The following is a 21,962-nucleotide window of genomic DNA, read 5'->3' as shown; positions in this document are numbered from 1 at the left end:
AATAAGCATGGATAACCATCTAGTGGCTCAGTGATCAGGAGGGAGGGATGGCTCAGGAGGGAGGGAGGAAGGAGGGAGGGAGGAAGGAAGGAGGGAGGGAGGAAGGAGGGAGGGAGGAAGGAGGGAGGGAGGAAGGAAGGGAGGGAGGAAGGAAGGGAGGGAGGAAGGAGGGAGGGAGGAAGGAAGGGATGGAGGAGGAGGAGGAGGAGGAGGAGGAGGAGGAGGAGGAGGAAGGGAGGGAAGGAAGGAAGGAAGGAGGGAAGGAAGGAAGGAAGGAAGGGAGGGATGGAGAAGGAAGAGAGGAAGGGAGGAAGGAAGGGATGGAGGAGGAGAAGGAAGGGAGGGATGGAGGAGGAGGAGAAGGAGGAGGAGGAGAAGGAAGGGAGGGGAGGAGGAGAAGGAAGGGAGGGAAGGAAGGAAGGAAGGAAGGAAGGAAGGAAGGAAGGAAGGAAGGAAGGAAGGAAGGAAGGAAGGAAGGGAGGGAGGGAGGGAGGGAGGGAGGGATGGATGGGGAAGGAAGGGAGGGAGGGATGGGGAAGGAAGGGAGGGAGGGATGGGGAAGGGAAGGAAGGGAGGGAGGGATGGGGAAGGAAGGGAGGGAGGGATGGGGAAGGAAGGGAAGGAAGGGAGGGAGGGATGGATGGGGAAGGAAGGAAGGAAGGAAGGAAGGAAGGGAGGGATGGAGAAGGAAGGAAGGAAGGGAGGGAGGAAGGGAGGGAGGGAGGAAGGGAGGGAGGAAGGGAGGGAGGAAGGGAGGGAGGGAGGGATAAGGAAGGAAGGAAGGAAGGGAGGGATGGAGAAGGAAGGAAGGGAGGGATGGAGAAGGAAGGAAGGGAGGGATGGAGAAGGAAGGAAGGGAGGGATGGAGAAGGAAGGAAGGGAGGGATGGAGAAGGAAGGAAGGAAGGAAGGGAGGGATGGGGAGGGAAGGAAGGAAGGGAGGGATGGGGAAGGAAGGAAGGAAGGAAGGAAGGAAGGAAGGAAGGAAGGAAGGAAGGAAGGGAGGGAGGGAGGGAGGGATGGAGAAGGAAGGAAGGAAGGAAGGAAGGAAGGAAGGAAGGGAGGGAGGGATGGAGAAGGAAGGAAGGAAGGAAGGGAGGGATGGAGAAGGAAGGAAGGGAGGGATGGAGGAGGAAAGGAGGAAGGAAGGGAGGAAGGAAGGGAGGGATGGAGGAGAGAAGGAGGAAGGGAGGAATGGATGGATATAGAAGGAGGGATGGATATAGATGTAGGAATAGAGGGATGGATGGATAGATAGATGGAGGGGTAGATAAATGGAGGGAGAGATGGATGGATGGAGGGATGGATGATAGATGGATGGAGGTAGGTATGGATGATAGATGCATGAGGTAGGTATGGATGAATTCATTTATTAATAAATAAATAATTTTATCCTGTGTGTTTCTGTGTTTTCTTGAGTGCAGACATTTGTTAAAGTATGCTGAAATAAGTAGAACAACCCTTTACCAAATGAAATATTACATGTAGTAATATTGTAAATATTACAATATATTACAATATTAGGCTACTTCTGCAGAGGAGGCTGATCGCACACTACAACCATCATACTGCCCACACTTAATGCACAGCTGTATTTCCCATACGTAAACTATTTAATTGAATCAATTTAATGTAACCTTGATTGATATATATATATATGTAAGATAATCACTAGTAAATAACTATTTCCATACAGATCGTTTTTTTTTTTTTTAGATGTAAAATTTACAACAATAACTGGCTTATACAGAATTGACAAAAACATGAGTGTTAACAGGAAACGGAGCACGTAGAATAACACACAACTTTAGGGAGAAGAAAATAAATTAAAGTTAAAATAAAATACATAAACAATAAATAAAATGATAAAGGATAAATAAAAGTCAGTTAAGGGGCTTCAGTTACGATACGGATCGTGTAGTGTCGAACTGCCGTAAATGGTTTCGACATCAGACAGGAAGGAGTCGCGTTCTCGCACATGCGCAGAACAGATCGTGTTTCCGGTACGGATCGAGTAGCGACAGCCACGACAAAAATAAGTGAACCGAACATGTCCCCTCCCGGTCACCGTAGGATATAGTCCAATCAGTGCCAAGTCACGTTCTGTGCAGGGTTGCCAGATGCCAGCAAGAGGCTTGTTTGAGATGAGCAAAATCTGCGCAGAACCGATCAGCGCGAGATGCATGCCGGTGAGAAATGTGTCCGAGTGCGGTCCGCCTTGCTCTGATGTCATGCTGACGTATGTCAAAAAATCTCTCGCGATCGCAAGGCGCACGTGTCGGATTCTGCAGTCGAGCACAGTTGCTCTCCACTGACTGCGCTGATCAAAAGCATGATGGGAAACGACTTGCTGACGACACAGCTTAATGTTCATTGGTTTAAACAAATGTGATGTATTGCTCTTATTTAAAATGTTTGATTTTAAAACTCTGATAGCATGTTGTATGTGTTATGTGTGAATATCCCCAAACTATCTGAGAGTGCGAATGCAATCTTTATGGGTTATGCAATGTAATTTTTATAAAAAACTAAATAAAATAAATAAAAAAAACACATACGTCTGTATTAAAGAAAAAAATATTTATAAACATGTATTTGGAATGGAAATAAATAAGTACTTTGGTTGTCTTGTTCATTATTTATTTTCATATAAAAGCAACAGAACTTAAATTCCATTCAGTTTATTAGCAACACTGTGCACGAGCGTGAATCCGGTGAATCCCGCGATATCCGTCTTTGATCTCACAGGTGTCAGATCCACTGCGAGAAGAGAGAACTTGTCCGGCTTGCCTGCACTTTTTTCACTCCTCCTCTCACTGCAGCCGCCTACTCTCGCATACATTTCAGGCGAGGCGAGGCGCATCTCAAACAAGCCTAAGGTTTTCCAGCCCAAAACCTCATCAAAAACCACGAGAATGCACAAAAAACCGCCCAATTTTTTTGTGGCTTGTTTCTCATTTAAACACATTGAAATCACTAACAAGCTTTAAAATTACCCATTTTTCGACTTAGCCTATCCGATTTCAGAAACAATATTCAATCAAATGAACGCAAAAGTAGGCTGTACCTCAGTCAAGACTATTATGTTACGGAAAATAATGCGATCAACTTAGGCTACCTGTTTATTGTCAATAAAAGTCGCTTGGTAGCATTCAGTAAAATAAAAATTTTGAGTGGATATATGGACATAAAAAATAGCCCACTTTAAAGGTCCCGTTCTTCGTGATCCCATGTTTCAAACTTTAGTTAGTGTGTAATGTTGCTGTTAGAGCATAAATAATATCTGTAAAATTATAAAGCTCAAAGTTCAATGCCAAGCAAGATATTTTATTTAAAGGGGTGATGAACTGAGAAATCAAAGTTTCCTTGAGTTTTTGACATGATATAAGAGATCATCATACTATAATAATATCCTGTAAGTTTCAGAACTGAAAACTACCTTGTTAGTCCAATAAAAGCTTTTATAGACATCAGGCTCAGCAAACGACTCGTTTTTCAAAGTGGGGAACTATGACGTCAAAGAGGATAAAACACCGCCTCCACAAAAGATGATCAACGCCTACTTCAACACGGCCTGTTTAGCCCCGCCCACCGATTCGCCCAAACATGCTAAATAACATAGGACGACATGATAATTGCTAAACCGGATCGAGCTACTTACAAGCAATAAACATGCTGTTGACTAAATATTGTGCGTGCCTGTTTGTGGAAGACAGTCTGCATAAGCTTCCTTCGGATTCCAGCATGGTTAAACTTTATTAAATCAGTCAAACACAATTTCCCGACACGGATCTGCCAGCAACATGTAAGTAACCATGTGTATTCTAATGCCTGATCTGCGATCAGTGATTTCGGTGTAATTATTCAAGTTCAGAGATCTTTCTCTTAAAATCGTTCAATACTGTTTATGCATCAGTGACTAAACAATCAACTTCACATAATTTCTCATAGTATTATGAAAATAATCTTTTTTTAAACTTATTAAATTATATAGCCTACAGAAAGCGATCAAAGAACGATCCCTTTCGCCCAAGCTGTCAATCAAACAGCACAGCGCGAGCCGCGAGAGCTTATCTGGACACTTACCAAACTCGTGATGAAATAATGACACTGTTACACTACACAACGAAGCTCTTACTGTGTATTCACATCGTGTTTGCATTGTGATTTGGTGTAAGCATTTGTGAGAGTGCAAAAATTGCGTTGCAATGATAAGATCTTTATTCACGCGATCAACAGACTGTCTGTCATCTGCTCAGTGCTCATCAGGCCATCCTTAAAAATATTCTTGTTTGCCGTAACCAGACCGACCCAGTCAATTTAGGTCCGACCCAATTATTTATTTATTTTCCCTTTTAGTCCGACCGACTTGTCGATTGTAAACTTGCGTTAAGACCGACCGATTTTTTTTTACTCTTCAAACAACTAATACAAATGCAATAAAATGATATTAATTATATTTTATTGTGAATAAATAGGCCTACATAGGCTACGCTCTTTCTTTTAAATAAAAACCCGTGGCGTCATCTATGATTATAAGGGCTGTATAGGCTGTAGGCCTATGCGAAATGAAAGCGAAATCGCGGCACTCAGATCCACGAAAAATATGTTTTAGTAGGCTAATTCTATGAATTACACTGCGCAAACCAAAAGTACACTGTAAAAAGAATACTGTGAAATTTACAGCAACTTGCTGGCAGCAATTAGCAAGTAAGTTGCTGTAGTTCATTTCACAGTACGCTTACTGTAAACTTAATCACAGTAACTTTAAAAAATACTGTAAACTTTTTTACAGTAATAATCACAGTACTGTTTCATCACCCCACATATTTTACTACTGTAATAGGGATTACTGCATTAATTTTGTGTGCTGTAAAATGAAGACACTGTTTTTGTCACAAAAATGCCATTTATTGACAACTTTTCACAATTTAAATTTCGAAATTCATAAAATAAAAATAGCATAGTAAAAAAACATTTTTTTTTTTCAATTAGAAGGTATAAAAGACAAATTAAATGATTTAAAAACAGCAGGATTTTGAACAATAGAATTTGGTCCCTGAATGTTGTTTTCTCCCAGAACTTTATTTTTCCTTAAAAAACAGGGCCTGAACTAGTCAACATCATAGGCTGGAGTCTTTTACCCGGCCTGAACTAGTCAACATCATGGGCTGGAGTCTTTTACCCGGCCTGAACTAGTCAACATCATAGGCTGGAGTCTTTTACCCGGCCTGAACTAGTCAACATCATGGGCTGGAGTCTTTTACCCGGCCTGAACTAGTCAACATCATGGGCTGGAGTCTTTTACCCGGCCTGAACTAGTCAACATCATGGGCTGGAGACTTCTACCCGGCCTGAACTAGTCAACATCATAGGCTGGAGACTTCTACCCGGCCTGAACTAGTCAACATCATAGGCTGGAGACTTCTACCCGGCCTGAACTAGTCAACATCATGGGCTGGAGTCTTCTACCCGGCCTGAACTAGTCAACATCATGGGCTGGAGTCTTCTACCCGGCCTGAACTAGTCAACATCATAGGCTGGAGACTTCTACCCGGCCTGAACTAGTCAACATCATGGGCTGGAGTCTTCTACCCTGCAGTGGAAGAAATTAATTATTAATGGAAAAGTTTATAAGCAAGACAGATGGGTTGATGACAATATATATAAAAGTTTGATTGGATCATTTGATTAAGCCAATCAACATGTAATACAATGTCCACTTCTCTATAAACCAAAACTAGGGATGCAAATTATCGATTAATTCATTAATCATTAGTTGATTGACCTTATCGATCGATTAACGATTAACTGATAAGCGGCTATTTTCCTGAGAATGTAAATTTCTCACGGTATCAATAGTGTCTTTAACATAAAAAGCAAAATATTGCTTATATACTGAATAAAAATGCATGTTATATTGCTCAACTGATGTTTTATTGTAACAGTTGGGATACGGTACAGATAATGGCATTTATGTAGTTTAACAAAATAAATTATGCACAGAAAATTAAAATACATAAAAAAAATTATTGTAAAAAAAAATGGCATCACAATAAGTGTATTGTGATTGTCACTAACATTTTAGTAACTAAACTGAATTTTATTAGGTTTAGTGACAACATGTTACAATGTTTACATGGTACAATATCTGGTAAGCTACGATTTTTTATTATTTCAATTCAATTATTGTGATTTTATTTAATATTGACTCATTTGGATAAATATTAGGTAGGCTACACACAAGATAGGCCTTAATTTTTCTCAAGAAAAAACCCCCAACTCACCTAATGCTGTAAACATACAGAAAGCCCTATCAGCTGGTAGTAGGCTATTATTTAACCCTCTGGTACGGTGGCCGAGAGAGCTCAACGCGCTGCAAATGAAGAAAACACATGCAAACAGAAAACAACGCATGCAAACAGAAAAAAACACATGCAAATAGAAAAAAACACATGCAAATAGAAAAAAAACCACCAGCGAATAAGAAAACATCTTCATCAGTTTTACAACTCACGTGCGTCCCAATACTCACAACACAACCAAATACGGAAACGCGCTGCAATTACAGAAACGCGCTGCAAAAGTTCACAACAAAACCAAATACAGAAACGCGCTGCAAATAGAACAGAACACAACGGAAATGTTTCCGGGGAACCCAATAAGTGACGGACGGACGGCTCGCGAGCTTTACCAGAGAGACGCGGGCTCTGGCTTTTACCTATGCCCTAACGTTACTCTCTTAAAAGGGCAGACGGCAGAGCCCTTGAATTGGGCACTTTGGAGGGAGCGGGGCACTTGTGTGCCATTATGTTGATGAAGGGAGCAACGAAAGACAACGTAATTTCCTCATTATTTTCACCTGGGATGTTCCCATGACAACGCAGCGCGTGTCCATCAGCTGAATAGCTGTTCTTACCAGAAATATAGTATTAATGCTGTTAACATAACTGTTGCAAATAAATATACATTTTATACAACAAAGTTTTTAAAATATGTGTTATATCTTTGTGTGAGTGTCTCAACTTTAAAACTTGCCGTCTCATATTTGGACCTATAGCTACATTCTAACATTTCTTATGAAACTTATTATAACATAACATGACAAAATGTGTTCAATGTAACTGATGTATAGATTAATTTCTTTTCCTCGTTCTTTTTCTCTATCTTTTTTATTTATTTATTTATTTTAGTCTTCAGCTCTTTTTAGTATTCTTATGACATTGAACATATCGCAAATACATTTTGTATATTGTATACAAAGTTGTATGTCATAAACGTGTCAATCTTTGTATGTTTTGCAAAAAAAAAAAAGTAGACAGCTGTAAGCACGTCCTAGACGTCCGTCCGTCACTTATTGGGTTCCCCGGAAACATTTCCGTTGTGTTCTGTTCTATTTGCAGCGCGTTTCTGTATTTGGTTTTGTTGTGAACTTTTGCAGCGCGTTTCTGTATTTGGTTGTGTTGTGAGTATTGGGACGCACGTGAGTTGTAAAACTGATGAAAATGTTTTCTTATTCGCTGGTGGGTTTTTTTCTATTTGCATGTGTTTTTTTCTGTTTGCATGTGTTTTCTTCATTTGCAGCGCGTTGAGCTCTCTCGGCCACCGTACTCTGGGCTTCTTCGCCCGAAAACGGGCGAAAACTTGAACGTTTCAAATTGTTTAATTTTTTTGCTTCATCGGATGGGGGTGAAACTTGGTGACTTTTCTTTTATTACCTATATGAACACACAAAAAAATCAAGGAGATGATTCTGATATGTTAAAGGGTCGTAAAAAAAAAAGTCGCACTTAGCTTCCTCCCGCCCGAAAACGGGCGACATAGGAAATGAATGGGAAATACGAAAAAATAGGAAAACTCAGAGAAACTTTTGGTGGTACAAGCTACAGATCAGCCACTGTGCTGAAAAAAAGTGTACAGCAATGAAGGGGTGACACTCTAAAACATCAAGAGTGCAAAAAAGACACCCTCCCCCCCACACACACACACCCACACACACAAACACACACACACACACAGAGAAATGAACTGGTAAGACTGAAACAGCAAATTTTGCCCCAAACTATATAAAAATTATATAATCATAATAACTCCAAAACTATAGCAAGGAGAGTCAAAAGGTAGTTATCGTTTGAAAGAACTCTTTTTAAATTTTTTGAAAATATAAATTACATTACATTTGGACATTGTCCCGCCAAGAAACGGTGGATAAAAGACAATATATATATATAATTTTTATTATGATTTTGCATATCTTTCATATTTGTCATGGAATAACTCAGGAAGGAAATAAGGTAGGAGGAAAATTCTTTTTTAGTGAAGTCCCCCTACATGTTAGCTGCATCTGGATAAAAAAATAATAATTTTTGGACAAAGGAATCAAAAGTTACAGCATTTGGAAAAGAGATAGCCTTTTTGTACAGTCTTTCACACCCCCTCATCAGCAATTTTTTCTCCATGAAGAATATCTTGTCATAAAAGCAATAGATTATGTTAATTTTGGGCTCATTTTAATTGTAATAATATGCTGTAAAAAATGAAGTGCCATTTTCAATTATCTGAGAATGTTTCATGAGCTGTATGATGTTTTTGACACATTGCAGTACATTATTTTATAGATTATGAAAAAAAGAGAAATTCTATGTATCAGCAAATAACTCAGCAATACTTAAGAGTTTTTCAAAGTGGATACATTCACTGTAAAGTTCAGACTCTAAGCTTTCAAATGACATCAACTTTGTGTTTATCAAGGCAAGATTTTTGAAAAATATGGTAATAAATATTTTCGCAGCTAGGTGGCGCCTGCTGGCGGTACACTTGGTTTTAGAGGGATTACTCAGCACTCGTTAGGAATTAATACATTTAATTAGATGCATTAAAAAGCTGAGATTCTAAGCTTTAAAATGATATATAATTTGTGTTGTTCCATTCAGTGGTTGATTAGTAATAAATTGTTTTCATTCCGAATTGGAATAAATCAAATAAATAAATAAAAAAGCTATAGGCCGCCTATGGGCGGTTATAGGACATGACACAAATTAATAAATTTTGAAGCCACTAGGTGGCGCTCTTCTCACTTGAAATATTTTTTTTTTTTAGGCCTGCACTCTAATTTGATGTGAAATGTTGCATTTATTGAAAAAAAAAAAAAAAAAAAAAAATTTAATTCTAATGGAAAAAATAGCTCATAAAAATTACATAATTAATGCAAAGTATCATAAAAAATTCTAAAAATTCTATATAATAATCAGAAAACATTATAGAACAAAACAATATTTGATTGGTTATCCTAGGACAAAGTTAAGTACAATTTTAAGGCTTTTAAAGCTAATTTTAAAGCTAAGTGTGACCCAATTATGAAGAAGCCCAGAGGGTTAAAGGTATAGCGGAGGATCTTTCCGAATTTTAGATAAGACCCGCCCTCTCCACTTTTTGAAAAGTTTGATTGATTGACAATTAGGAGGACCAATAGTATAGGTCACCCACCCGGAAGTAAAAAATCCTCCGCTATACCTTTAAGGTTAAAAATAATTAAATATAATGCGTTTTTTTTTTTTATAACAACTTTATTTAATGATATAAGTAAAAATATAATAAATATGTAATATAGAACACATATTTAGCTAAAGTTTTTGACAAGATGTATATGTTTTCGTAAAAGCCTTGAATTATTGTGATAGCTACTCCATGCTTTTTCTATTTTAGATACACAGCACAACACGCAGCCCCTGGTAAAAAGCGCTGATAACCCAATTTCTAAATTACAATTTTTTAAATGTTCCTTTACCTGGGGTTAAAAGTGGGATTTAGAATGACAATAACTCAGAGTATTCAAGTTAACAATTAACAGTCTCACCTGGTATTAGTTGTTCTTCCAGTCATACTCAATGAAGTCCCTGATGAACGATGCCACGTGTGGATTGAGGGACTCGTTTTTTCTTTGGACCACCTTCCCAGTTCTTCTGCTAATCTGGACCGTCGAATTGCACTTGCTGTGCTCCGGATTTATCCTGATGAAGAATCTGTAAATAAAAACATCATGCATTACTCTATCCAAGAAAAAAAACAACAACCTGTCATAAGAATGTGAACGGCCTCTGGCGAGCTACCTCAAATCAGGCCATGAGCTATTGGTAGCACGCAAGCGACGTGTTGGAGACCCCTGCTCTAGAGCTCCGCTTTGTAGGCTACAACTCGATACTTTTTTGCTACTTTGTAATAACTTTCTGCGGCCAGCATTTCTGGAAATGAACGAGAGTAAAACCTTTTTAAGACCTGACTAAATTAAATTTAAGACTGCGGATGACAATCTGGCCGGTTTTTAAGTGGTTTTAAGGACTTAAATTTAAAGTTCAGAATTTTTTACTTTTTAAGACCCCGCGGGGAACCCTGATAGAGGGACTTGCTGCAGCATTGGAGTGTACTACAGATTACAGTGAGCACATTTATAGAAGTGTGAAGAGTAGAGATGGGAATTTTGAGTAATTTAGAAGTCAAGTACTCTAAAAACCAAGTACTTTAGTATTAAAGTTAAGAAAAGAAAATGTGATGTGCATGAAATTTTGACTTTAGACTAGCTGTGCTTACTTTTCTACCATTTGCATGGTGAGTTAAAATAAAAGTTTGATGTTTAACAATTACACAACAGTCCATATAAACCAAATAAACACTTTGAGAAGTATTTTACTAGTCGGGTAGGTGGTTAAAGAATGAGTACTCAAATATTTGTTCCCATTTCTAGTCAAAAATATATCAACAACAAATAAGTGCTTACCTCTGGATAAATTCTAATGTAGTGGCTGCCTCCTCAGGATATTCCATGTTAAATACATAGTATGATGCAAAAAGGACAGCAAGAGCAGAAGTGAATTCGGAACAGTCACTCAGTTGGAGGACAACTCTGCCCTCGATGGAAAGCATCCACTTTTTTGCCCCCAGAATGGACTCTCCTGAAAAAATTAAGTTGACATTGCACATCATTCAATCTGATATGGTTTACTGTTTGGCAAAAAAACTTTGCTACACAGATCACTTTCATAACATCCTCTAATGAACAGCCAGGTAGTGTGCCTGCACATGTATGCACAGTGTAGAATTTGTAGACTATCTCGTATAGTGTGCCATAGTGGGCGACAACCTACGTCACGTCTGCGATGCTTCACGACATCACGACAGAAAGACTAGAATGTTTTATTTTTTTACGGTCCTCCACAATGGGTTGAGTATGTGCGCGAGTGAGTGAGAGTGCGAGCAACAGTGAGTGTGTGTGTGTGTGTGTGCGAGTGAGTGAGAGTGCAAGCAACAGTGAGTGTGTGTGCGCGCCAGTGAGCGAGTGTGTGTGAGCGTGAGTGAGCGAGGGACAGTGAGTGTGTGTGAGCGAGGGACAGTGAGTGTGCGGGAGTGTGTGTGTGTGCAAGTGAGTAAGTGAGCGAGGAACAGTGAGTGTGTGTGTGCGAGTGTGTGCGTGCTCGAGTGAGTGAGTGTGTGTGTGTGTGCGCGAGTGAGTGAGCGCAAGTAAGTGAGTGAGTGTATGTGTGTGCACGAGTGAGTGAGCGCTAGTGAGTGAGCGAGGGACAGTGTGTGTGTGCGCGCGAGTGAGTGAGAGTGCGAGCAACAGTGAGTGTGCGCGCGCCAGTGAGCGAGTGTGTGTGAGCGTGAGTGAGCGAGGGACAGTGAGTGTGTGTGCGCGAGTGTGTGTGTGCAAGTGAGTAAGTGAGCGAGGGACAGTGAGTGAGTGTGTGTGCGCGAGTGAGTGAGCGCAAGTAAGTGAGTGAGTGTATGTGTGTGTGCACGAGTGAGTGAGCACTAGTGAGTGAGCGAGGGACAGTGAGTGTGTGTGTGTGCGCGAGTGAGTGAGAGTGCGAGCAACAGTGAGTGTGCGCGCGCCAGTGAGCGAGTGTGTGTGAGCGTGAGTGAGTGAGGGACAGTGAGTGTGTGTGCGCGAGTGTGTGTGTGCAAGTGAGTAAGTGAGCGAGGGACAGTGAGTGAGTGTGTGTGCGCGAGTGAGTGAGCGCAAGTAAGTGAGTGAGTGTATGTGTGTGTGCACGAGTGAGTGAGCACTAGTGAGTGAGCGAGGGACAGTGAGTGTGTGTGTGTGCGCGAGTGAGTGAGAGTGCGAGCAACAGTGAGTGTGTGTGCGCGCCAGTGAGCGAGTGTGTGTGCGCGAGTGTGTGTGTGTGCAAGTGAGTAAGTGAGCGAGGGACAGTGAGTGTGTGTGTGCGAGTGTGTGCATGCTCGTGTGTGTGTGTGTGTGTGTGTGCGAGAGTGAGCACAAGTGAGTGAGTGTATGTGTGTGTGCACGAATGAGTGAGCGCTAGTGAGTGAGCGAGGGACAGTGAGTGTGTGTGTGTGTGTGTGTGTGTGCGCGCGAGTGAGAGTGCGAGTGTGCGCGCAAGTGAGCGAGTGTGTGTGAGCGCGAGTGAGCGAGGGACAGTGAGTGTGTGTGCGCGAGTGTGTGTGTGCAAGTGAGTAAGTGAGCGAGGGACAGTGAGTGTGTGTGTGTGCGCGCGAGTGTGTGCGTGCTCGAGTGAGTATGTGTGTGCGCGAGTGAGTGAGTGTGTGCGTGCTCGAGTGAGTGAGTGTGTGAGTGAGTGTGCGCGAGTGAGTGAGCGCAAGTAAGTGAGTGAGTGTATGTGTGTTCACGAGTGAGTGAGCGCTAGTGAGTGAGCGAGGGACAGTGAGTGTGTGTGTGTGTGTGTGTGTGTGTGTGTGTGTGTGTGGGATCTTACCGAGCATGATGAGCCTTGGAGTGCTTGGCAGGGAAATCTGGGCCTCAATGTCTGCTTGGGTGGAAGTTTCCTGTAACACAAAATAAACAGAAAAAACACTTTTAGAAATCACAAGTACAATATTCATAAGAGAAAGTGTGTGGCAATACTGTACAAAAAATACTTGCATCAGCCAAGAGGAAAACAGCTTCTTCCTTTTCTTTGAAGTAAGCAATCATGACTACTATTGCAGAAAGTCCAGGATCCATGTCTTCCATCTGTCTCTCGATGCCATGAAGGACTGCCTTCACTTCCTTGTTCCATTTCAAAAGTTGACTATTGAAATATTGTAGCACTCTTTTCCCTTTGCCAGCAAGTGATTCTCGTAGTCTTGATTCCAGCTCAATTCCTGTCAATGTGCAGAAGTGCTGTAGTAAAAACTTCTGGATGAAGAGAAATGGCCACTCATTCTGTAAATCTGACAGGGTTGGTGAAGGAGTTGCATTAATGTCACGACGCTGTTGCTCATACAGTAATGTCATGAGATCATTGACTCGCTTCTGGTCTGCACCTCTTTGTCCCTCCTTGGAATAAATAGTCATTAGCTCTATTTTCTTCTCATAGAGAGACTCTCTATTTTCTCCTTCAGGCAGCTGTGATGGCTGCCATTTGACACAGCCGTAGCTATCAGTTTTGGCACACTTTCTTGATGGTCCAGGCAGGTCTTCATCCACGGTAGGGACCATTCGTTTTGGTTTTCGAAGTCGTGTTAGGGTATTGTCTCTGTTTAAAAAATCGATCCTTATCCTCAGTTGTTTGCTTTAAGTGTAATATCCATTGCCAAGCTGTTCTCCCTCTTCTGTTCGGTCTTCAAAAGACTCAGGATATTTATCCACAATGCTCTTAGCCAGTTCAGCACACTGCCTGAATGGGGGGTTCAAGCAAACCTGTCTTATTGCTTCTGCAATGACTCTCACCATATGCCATCTATCTGCAGCTTTTGGTCATTTCCTCTGTGCAAGACACCTTCTCAAGCTTTCATGCGTTTTCTCCCACGGCACAGAAAATGTTGAAACCCAAGTGCTATTCTGCACAGAAACATGGCTTGAAGGTTCCAATACAAGCTCTGAATTGGGTGAGGTTTCAGGATAAGGTACAGGTGTTAAAGTAAAAAAATAGTCAGGTTCAGCAGAAGTTTCCATGGTACAGTCATGTTGCTGCGTGTTGTGCTGTGTATCTAAAATAGAAAAAGCATGGAGTAGCTATCACAATAATTCAAGGCTTTTACGAAAACATATACATCTTGTCAAAAACTTTTTACATAGCTGTATCTAATAAATGTGTATAGTCAATATTGTATGACTGCTGGTTTTGGAATTCATATGCATTGTATTTTTTAAACGGATTTCATTATTTAACTGAAATTATTAAAGTAATAACAAATCACTTAATGTGTTTAATTTAGGCTTTTATTCACATAAAAACATTGATCACCAAACATGGAGCATGAAGGTTTGTTCTCATGCATCAAGCAAGTACAGTTGAGCTTATGTTTACAAATTTTGAGTGCTGTATGTTCATTAATTAACGTTTATAGGTGAATAAAATTCTAAATTAAATCCGTTAACTATAAAGCCAGTGTGTCTCCTCAGAATACTTAAATTGAACTACCCCATATATCTGGATTTATTTTAAGTTTTGAAGCATGAAGCTTTATAAGTTTTGGGTAAGCAGAATTTCAATGAAGGAACAGAAAATTTTAAATATCTTCATTTTGTGTTCTAAATATGAACAAACTACTTATGGGTTTGGAACGACATGAGTGAGTAATTGATGACAATTTAAATTTTTTGGTGAAATATAATTTTAATACCACAATTTACCTCTTCTTTTGAAGGCATGCAGTAGTTTCCTGCAGTCCACTGGTGTCAGGAGGTGTTTCAAATCATCTTCTTTTATGAATTCCATGTCATCAGCTGTCCTAACCCCAATGCTTGACAAATGTTGTAGAATCTTTTCCAGTGACTCATTTTCCAGATAGGAGAGGACACTTTTAATGCTGGCTTCCATTATACTTCACCTGAAAAAACAGAATGATGAAGCACAAAAACATCAAGGTGATCAAAGTTGTAAACTGGAAGTGGGTAATAATCAGCAAGGGTGTCCACACTAACGCAAACATAATGTTTCTGTGTGTCATGCTGCAAGATGTGAACACCAAGATCCAAGGCTGGCACTGATTGAGACTTTTCACAAACAAAATGAACCTTCTCCTCACTGACCAGAAGAACAACAATCCTACCAAGCTCATGACCCCTGTCATTAACATTGAGAAGTACAGCCATTCCTTTCCTGTAGGTAGTTCCCTTGTATGTGGCAGAAACTGTTTCTACTGTGTTTTGTTTCTTAATACCACTTAGTCTTACAGCTTCTTGAATGGCAACATTGTACATTTGATCATCAAATTCATTGGCTTGGCCTACTTGAAGAATGCCTGGAAAAAAGCTCCCTGAGTGTAAATAGGCCTGTAGTAATTGGTGCCTTTCTGCCAAAGTGCTACATAGGTTTTTGAAATTATGGAGCTTCCGTGCACACTGCTTAAAATATGTGTGCTTGCTTTCGAAGTGGAGTGTCCAGAGGCGAATAAGAGGGCCAAATTTAATTATAATGTCTGGATAGTGAAGGAGGAAGTGGTGTTTTGGCTTTAATGGTCTGTCTGAAAAAATAGCTGCTCTAGACTCCAAATATTCCTCAACAAGTAGCTTCAGATAGGCTACTTGATTGGTATGGATTTTGGGAGCACAGACAAGTTCTACTATCTCCCTCAGCTTGAGGCACAACTGCCAAACTTGATCTTCAAGTGGATTCTTGATACGTTTACCAACAAGGATAGGGAGAAGACGCAACAAGCACCAGTTCTGTGCTGCACTTCCTCCCAATTTCTCTCCATCAGCTCTAATCACACAAGGTCGGTTATTAGCATCACTACCTTTGAACTTAAGTTGAGAGACCATCCTATTCAACTGCACAAATGTGAAGTGCTTCCCAATGGCCACAAGATGTTTAAGATACGGTTGAAGATCCACAGATACAATCCCTTCGAAAAGATCATGACCAAGACATGGAGGAAGTCCTGGTTGGCATACATGGAAATGCTGTAAAGAATTGAAAACTGAGTCTTTTTTTACTCCATCTACACAGTTTTCAGATCCCATAGACACCTTCGCCACACTGCTCCTGTAGTTTTCTACTGTCCTTGCTGGGCCTAGCTTAGTAGGTTCGTTTACAAATCTGTCTCTGGCTATAAGGCAGTATCTACAGAAGTTTTTGCTCTTGCTGAAATTCTCAGTAAAACCTCCAAGTGAATGCGACCCCAGGTTGTCACCTGCAATTGCAATTACTACCCCCTTCACAGTCTGGCCTATTTCCAAAGTAATACCAGATTGCTCAATGTCTTTTAAGTCTTTCACAAGGGAGGAGAAAACTTTCTCTTGTCCAAAAAACTGATAATCAGACTCCCTGCACAGCATGACTAATTGCATTGGGTCAATGGATGACCTGTTATGTGGCAATATCTCACTCAGTGTCATATACACAGCTAGGAGCTTGTGTTTCTTTTTTGCCAGATCCAAGAGGATTCACTACTTCAAATGCATCTTGATACAAGATAACAGAAACTGAAGAAGGAAACTCTTGTAAAAGGCTATTTTCTTTGAAAGTCTTACCATCTCTCACATCCTCAAGCACATTTGGATCTTCTGGCAAGTGCATTTTTGACACATTATATTGCTCTCTCACTGATGGCAGGTTCAACAGGGCTTTTAGAGTGTCTTTCACTGGGACATACTGGCAAAATCGTTCTTTACCAGAAGCATCAAAACCAAGATGAACCTGTATGGGCTCAATATAATGGAAATTGTTCTTAAAATATGTCTTCCTGGTTGCATCTGATCTGAACATGCCCTCATTATACATCTTTAATAAGTTATCTTTTGACAGACCATCTATGATATTAAAAATCCTTTCATCGGGAATGTCAAGGTTTGACAGTTCTTCACGAAGTCGAACAAACATCTGTGACATTGCATTTGTGCATAGTTCTTGAAACTCTTCTATCAGAGTGGATATTGTGGAAGCAGGTAAAAGCATCTTTGCTTGCATTCTCAAGTAAAAAAGGGCCAAATTGGTAAGAAAAACATTCCTGTCTCTCTCAACATCTCCTGAATAATTACCAACCTCAGGAAATTCTATAGTCTCAGTCATGTCATCATTTCCCATCTCAACAGCATCATCATGCATAGCTGCATCATCACTGTTTACACCTCCATCTCTACATGCTACCAAATCCTTTGCATGTTTCCTGCTTAAATGTGAGGTGAATGAAGATCTGACACTGAAGAGCTTCTGACAAGTGCTGATAGGGCAAACAATCTTTTCCCCATCCCTAATATGCATATTTAAATGCTCACAGAGACTTGAAAGATGTGAAGATTTGAAAGTGCATTCCTCAACCTGACAATTCAAATTCACACACTTCTGAGATCTAGCTGGTTTATGTTTTGAGTGATTTCGGTACATGTGTGTCTGTAACGCACAAAATGTCTTGAAATTACAAGGACATTTCGAAATCCCACATGGATACCTGAAGTTTGCACGGTTTCTGTGCACTTTAACGTGTTTGACATATCTAGGGATTGTGTCCGGAGAGAAACAACATTGTTTGCATTTGAAAAACATTGTATGCATGCTAGTTCATGTCACTTATGTACCTGGAACGATTGCTGAGGCCTTGTCTTTGCTGCAACCTGAAAGAAAAGAACCAAATGGTAAATAAAAGAAAGAGTAAGATCTCGAAAAATCTTAATACAGTGCGAGTATATTATTATGCTTTCACGAGTCATTAATAAAACTCTCGAATGAATAAAACTTTCGAATCAGCCGTCCCGCTTAAATGTCTGATTCTTTAGGCGCCAAGTTTAGCAAGCAAAAAAAAAAACAAAAAAAAAACGAGTGATTTTTCAAACGGCTTCCGCGCCAACACATACATTAATACACAATTTCAAATACATTTTTATTCAACAAAGCTAACGTTACTCCTTAACCCAGGGGTGGGCAAACTACGGCCCGCGGGCCACATACGGCCCGTTAGGCTGTTTAGTCCGGCCCGTCGAGTATTTAAAAAATTGTCTTATAATCGTGTTCATTTTGCCTTTTTCTTGCAATACTTTGTGTTATATATATATATACATATTGCGTTGCATATATTTGACAATCAGAATATCAGATATTTCATGCCATAGCTAACAAATGTAAAAAAGGAAAAATGACATAAAAGCAGATCATCATTAGGCTTGTTTGAGATGAGCAAAATCTGCGCAGAATCGATCACCGGTGATCAGCGCGAGATGCATGCCGGTTAGAAATGTGTCCGAGTGCGGTCCGCCTTGCTCTGATGTCATGCTGACGTATGTCAAAAATCTCTCGCGAGCGCAAGGCACACCTGTCGGATTCTGTAGTCCAGCGCAGTTGCTCTCCACTGACTGCGCTGATCAGAAGCATGATGGGAAACGACTTGCTGACGACACAGCTTGATGTTCATTGGTTTAAACAACCGTGATGTATTGCTCTTATTTAAAATGTTTGATTTTAAAACTCTGATATCATGTTTTATGTGTACGTTATGTGGTAATATTCCCAAACTACCTCAGTGCGATGGGTTATGCAATGTAATTTTTATTTAAAAAAAAAGAAAAGAAAAAAAAAAAAAGAAAAAAGACTGATAAACGTATTTGGAATGGAATTAAATAAGTAGGCTACTTTTGGTGTCTTGTTCATTATATTTATTTTCATATAAAAGCAACAGAACTTAAATTCCACTCAGTTTATTAGCAACACTGTGCACGAGCGTGAATCCGGTGAATCCCGCGATATCCGTCTTTGATCTCGCAGGTGTCAGATCCACTGCGAGAAGAGAGAACTTGTCCGGCTTGCCTGCGCTTTTTTCACTCCTCCTCTCACTGCAGCCGCCTACTCTCGCATACATTTCAGGCGAGGCGAGGCGCATCTCAAACAAGCCTATTCATATGGAAGGCCAAAAGGGCCAAAACGTGTGAAACTGTCGTGTAAACACGTAATTACGTGTTAACACACAAATTACGCGTAAACACGCAATTTACGTGTTAACACGTCATTACGTGTTAACGCGTAAATGACGTGTTAACACGTAAATTGCGTGTTAACACGTAAATTATTAGACATTAGCACCACCTACTGGTTTGGTGCTCTTGCTCAAACACACAGAACCTAATTAGATTAAGGTTGTAAAAAGCCGTTTTTAATGTGAAAATACATGTTGAACAATGCATTTTCAGAATATAGGATACAACTACATATAATAATTATTTTAAATGGGCCTATTTAGACAGTTAAGTTAACTATAACTAATCAAGCCCTGAAAGGCATGACCATTTTCACAATCACAATAGAAATTGTGTAAGGATAATTACACATTTCTCCAAACAGTATTTTCATGTACACTTATACCATATTTCTAAAGCATCTTTTTATAATTTAACCTCTATGCATTTGTTAGAGAGCCCCTTCTGATAACACCATTAAGCCTTATGAATCTGAGATAGTGCATTGTTTTGCGGTGTTTTTCGAAGTTAATATATAACAAAGTTATTTATATTACAACACACACACTACACTTTGCACATTATATTACATTACACACACAAACACATATATTTTACAAAGTTATTTATATTACAACACGCACACTACACTTTACAAATTATACTACATCACCCCCCCCCCCCCCTTATTTATATTATTTATATTATACACACATGCGTATGTCATAATAATAATCTAAGACAAGAGTGGCTTGAATTATTAATAATTGAAATGAGACAGAATTCCTGCCATAAAATGACATTTTACAATGGATATTCAAATGTGAAATCTGTGAATATAAGACCAACAATTATTAAAATAAACTGTAATATTACTACACAGAACAAGAGATTATGCTATATTCTCGCCAATGTTTGGATAGATTTGGAGATTACACTCGTGATCTATCTATTCAGTTTCCTGCAAGTTATACCCTTCCGTCAGTGTCGTTGGCTTATGATGGCTGATGAGGTATGCTCAGCGTTGTGCTTGCGTCACTCTATCATGAATAATTCAAATAAAATAAAGGTGTTGTGTCACGTTGACACTGCCTGTCGTAACTGTTTGTAATCATTCTCATGACTATTAATGTGATGATGCACACCTTCGTTGTATTGTATTTATTCATGAGATTGTGAACGAGCTCTTACCTAATGGATACGTTGAGCCTACGTCACCTGGCATCTTCAGTTTGGTGCACGCCCGTGATGCGCATCGTATAGTAAATACAGAGACGTGAAAACAAACAGCACAAAACATAGCTACTTTCGGTTTTAATAAACACTGTTAAACATATTACGGTGGGTTGTATACGTTGAAAATAGTTATTTTTTTTACTTTATTTAAGTTTGTCATGAGTTGCTTCGCGATTAGCGCGACAGTCTGCCATTATATGCAATCAAAATACCGTTGCATTTGGAATCAATACGATTTGATGTTGTTTCAGAGTTATGAATTATTTATCTTCGACTTCGAATTATCCCCCCATGTCTATTAAGAGTTGGCTAAGTGAATGTCCGTAGCCTAACCCATTTCTCTTTTTTTTTTCCTCAGAGATGACATTTGGTAGCATATAATTAAATAATCGATATCAATTATGTAAAAAAATAATTTAAGTCCTTAAAATAAAAATATGAGCACAACTGGCACAACTAATCAAATGACAAAATTTAGAAATTGGATGCAGTTATTATAAACGTCATTATAAACTGAATAATAAATAAGTAAAGATAGATAGATGACAGACAGACCCTTACGAATATAGGCTAACAGTTTTACTATAGAAAAATAATAATAAATTGGTCTTCTGTGGTGGTCGACACAGTGCGGTGAGGGTGAGAGTGCGCGCGCCGGGCGGGCTCTCTCTCTCTCTCTCTCTCTCTCTCTCTCTCTCTCGGAGGTGTGGAGAATGTTGTCAAGGCTGGATCTGGATTTTCCCTTTGCCTGCAGAGATTAGGCCTATTGTCTGTGATGTGGACAAAGTCCTCCGGCTGGACCTGACATGAAGACTTGATACAGAAGCAGAAACAATCTCTCTCACTGACCTTGATTATGCAGTTTTGCAAATTTACAGGATTTGTTTGTTATTTGTGCTTGTGCAAGATAGCCATACCAGCCAGTAAAGTTCCATGGTTTCCAATGTGCCAGCACGCAAATCACGTGTGTGGTGTGTGTAATGTAGTATAATTTGTAAAGTGTAGTGTGCGTGTTGTAATATAAATAACTTTGTAATATATGTGTTTGTGTGTGTAATGTAATACAATGCGTAAAGTGTAGTGTGTGTGTTGTAATATAAATAACTTTGTTATTTGTTATATATATATGTATGTATATACAATATATATATATATATATATATATATATATATATATATATATATATATATATATATATATATATATATATATATACACAGTGAGGAAAATAAGTATTTGAACACCCTGCTATTTTGCAAGTTCTCCCACTTGGAAATCATGGAGGGGTCTGAAATTGTCATCGAAGGTGCATGCCCACTGTGAGAGACATAATCTAAAAAAAAAAATCCAGAAATCACAATGTATGATTTTTTAACTATTTATTTGTATGATACAGCTGCAAATAAGTATTTGAACACCTGTCTATCAGCTAGAATTCTGACCCTCAAAGACCTGTTAGTCTGCCTTTAAAATGTCCACCTCCACTCCATTTATTATCCTAAATTAGATGCACCTGTTTGAGGTCGTTAGCTGCATAAAGACACCTGTCCACCCCATACAATCAGTAAGAATCCAACTACTAACATGGCCAAGACCAAAGAGCTGTCCAAAGACACTAGAGACAAAATTGTACACCTCCATAAGGCTGGAAAGGGCTACGGGGAAATTGCCAAGCAGCTTGGTGAAAAAAGGTCCACTGTTGGAGCAATCATTAGAAAACGGAAGAAGCTAAACATGACTGTCAATCTCCCTCGGACTGGGGCTCCATGCAAGATCTCACCTCGTGGGGTCTCAATGATCCTAAGAAAGGTGAGAAATCAGCCCAGAACTACACGGGAGGAGCTGTTCAATGACCTGAAAAGAGCTGGGACCACCGTTTCCT

At 39.7% G+C, this 21,962-nt stretch overlaps 1 long non-coding RNA gene across 1 annotated transcript; it reads right to left on the bottom strand.

Moving 5' to 3' along the window:
• Nucleotides 1-5,394: 5,394 nt before the first annotated feature.
• LOC307161685 lies at nt 5,395-13,064 on the bottom strand. The gene is made up of 3 exons (XR_013821779.1): nt 12,895-13,064; nt 12,728-12,797; nt 5,395-5,595 (listed from the first exon to the last, which is right to left on the bottom strand). It is a non-coding gene; the product is annotated as an uncharacterized lncRNA (long non-coding RNA).
• Between the last annotated feature and the right edge of the window lie 8,898 nt (nt 13,065-21,962).

This window comes from Squalius cephalus (genome assembly GCF_949319135.1).
Source record: "Squalius cephalus genome assembly, chromosome: 7".
Taxonomy (NCBI): domain Eukaryota; kingdom Metazoa; phylum Chordata; class Actinopteri; order Cypriniformes; family Leuciscidae; genus Squalius; species Squalius cephalus.
The sequence above is the reverse complement of the archived record's forward strand: the minus strand, read 5'-3'. Positions and strand labels throughout refer to the sequence as shown.